General features: G+C 38.8%; 1 pseudogene; it reads left to right on the top strand.

The window, feature by feature from the left end:
• The first annotated feature begins 419 nt into the window (after nucleotides 1-419).
• LOC102863640 lies at nucleotides 420-731 on the top strand (annotated as a pseudogene).
• Nucleotides 732-2,657: the final 1,926 nt, after the last annotated feature.

Genomic DNA, 2,657 nt, shown 5'->3' with positions numbered 1-2,657 from the left:
CTACTCCTTGGAGGCAAGGATTCTGGGGCTTCGTCTGACATACTTTGGACATGTTGCCAGGAGGGACGGGTCCTTGGAGAGGGACATTATGCTTGGCAGGGTTGAGGGACATTGATTCGGTGACTGGGGTAATCGGGATGGGTGTGTCAGAGGCGGTGCGGGAGCAGGGTTTAGGGCTGTTGTGCATAGGGTCGCTATGAGTCGGAAACGACTCGTCGGCACATAACAACAACAACAACATGGGAGTTGACATGTTGACAATTTAAATTCCTATTCTTCTGGAGAAGCAAGTGTACTTGAAATTTTATTTTCATTCCTTAGGTCTTGATTACTTAAGGAGCACATGTGAGCACATGAAAAGTATTGTTCTTGGACTTTCAGCAGACTGCTAAGTATATTGAGCTTGAGGTCCTAGAACCATGGCCCAATTTGTCTATAACCTGGTGGTGAAAGCTCCAACAACAGTAAACACTTCTCTGACTTAGTAGGAGCTTTAATTTGCCACATTTTGGCTTTATGCCAAGATGGACCTGGTTCTTCAACCCTGCTGAGATCCTTACAGGTATAATCAGAGACCGGAAAAAAAATAGTCAATAGTACTCAAACTGTTTGCTTCTAACAGCTCACAGGAGAAAGCTGTGCTGAATGGTTTAGTGGCCACTGAGGTGTAGATGTGGTTTTATATTGGGGAGATCATAGGTAAGCATGGCATTGCTGGCTATGATGTTTGAACACACCTGATTATACTTCATTTACTATTTGTGTATTCTTGGACCATGTGTGAGGAGATAGATATCGCAACAAATAATATGGGCGGGGCAAATTATTGTTTCTTGATTTTGTGGATATAAAATATCTTAGAAGAATGAATTAAGGCTAGAGAAAATCCTTTTGGGTAACAAGGGTATGAAATTTTTCGCAGTACATATGCCTCAGGACCTATGCACCTGCTGTTCCCAAGGTTCTAGTTGCACCTCCTCAGGCCTTGGTACAAATATCACCTAATCAGACATGCCTTTGCTAACAACTCTATATAAATAATACTTCCTGTATATCTAGATGTATTGCTTTGGGCAAGTCCACTGTCAAGGACCTCTCCAAATTACTGAGGAGCAGGGATGTCAGTTTGAAGACTAAGGTGTACCTGACTCAGATCATGGTCTTTTCACTCTGAGAGTTTGGCAATGAATAAGGATGACAGAAGAAGAATTGAGCAAAATCTATGCCTTTGAGTTGTGATTTTGAATAAGGACTGAATATCCCACAGACTGCCAAAAGAACAAACAGATATGTCTTGGGGTGGGGGGGAAGTGCAGCCAGGGTGCTCCTTGGAGGCAAGGTTTGCCAAGCTTTGTCTCTTGTGTTTTTTTACGTGTTGCTATTCTTTGGAAAGGGATAACATGTTTGGAAAGGTAGACGGTCAGTGAAAGAGAGGACTATCCCTAATGAGATAAATTGACACAATGACTGCAGCAATGGGCTCAAGGGTATCGCAGATGATGGGAATGGCACATGATAGGAGAAGGTTCAGGTCTATTTTTCATAGGTTTGCTATGAGTTGTTCTTGATGGCATAATAACAACTATATGCTTATTCCATATTTCTTATCTTGATTTATTTTCACCATAAAATGTACCATCACTCAATAATCTATTATGGGATATTTTAAGGTTTTTGTGAGGTCTTTGAAGCTTCTATAATTTGGGATGTGTTGAGAAACACAAGTATCTTTAAGATATGCAAGTTATAATAGCAAAATTAAGCATGAAAGTTAATATTAATTTAGAATATGAAAAGAACTGTCACTAATTACTGCATTCTTGGAGATTCTGTTCTTCCTACTGAAATTTCTTCAGGCAAGTTGCCAAAAATGCTTGCATAAGAATGTTTAGTAATTGCAACCTGGCTTCAGTGGAATATTCTACAACTCTCAGCAATTCCCAGCCTCCCTGAGGCATCCCAGTGAATCAGCTTCTGCATATTCCATATTGATTTGCTTGTTTACTGCTGGTGTAAAAATTCTTGAGAGTACCAGTTTGTTTTTTTAAATTCACTGCTTTAGAAGCATACTACACATTTGTTGAATAAAATCCATGCCTCAACCCAGTAAAATTTGGAACAAAATTAAAATTTTCACAGAATCAGACTTTTTGAACCAGGAAGATTGAATGAACCAGCAAAACTCTTGCCCTGAGAAAATCTTTAAGCCTTAAACCCAAAGTATCCCCTGAAGCCTACAACAATAATTTAGCTTCATTAGTAAATAATGTCTCCCTGGAGAATTGTGATCTCTCTTTTTTCAAGAAAATGATAGGATCCATTTTATTAAGGCAGTAATAAATTATATGAAGACAATACTCTTTTATCCATTGAGGTGAATTTTAAAAACAACTATCCCACTGTCTTCAAATTGTTTCATACTCCTACAACCAGGAGAAGATAATGTAGATGAATGGGATCTTCTAAGACTCAAATCCCTATGCACATCCAAAAACTTCTCCAACAGTGTAAAAAGCATTTGGGAAATGTATTTGGTAATGACATATCAGATAAGGGACCTATATCCAGAATTTATGAAATACTTGAGCACCACAACAAGATAAAGGTAAATAATCCAATAGAAAAATGGGCACAGGATATGAACAGGCACTTCACCG

Source organism: Elephantulus edwardii, unplaced genomic scaffold, assembly GCF_000299155.1.
Source record: "Elephantulus edwardii isolate Elephantulus edwardi_28Jun2011 unplaced genomic scaffold, EleEdw1.0 scaffold00369, whole genome shotgun sequence".
NCBI classification, from domain to species: domain Eukaryota; kingdom Metazoa; phylum Chordata; class Mammalia; order Macroscelidea; family Macroscelididae; genus Elephantulus; species Elephantulus edwardii.
The sequence above is the reverse complement of the archived record's forward strand: the minus strand, read 5'-3'. Positions and strand labels throughout refer to the sequence as shown.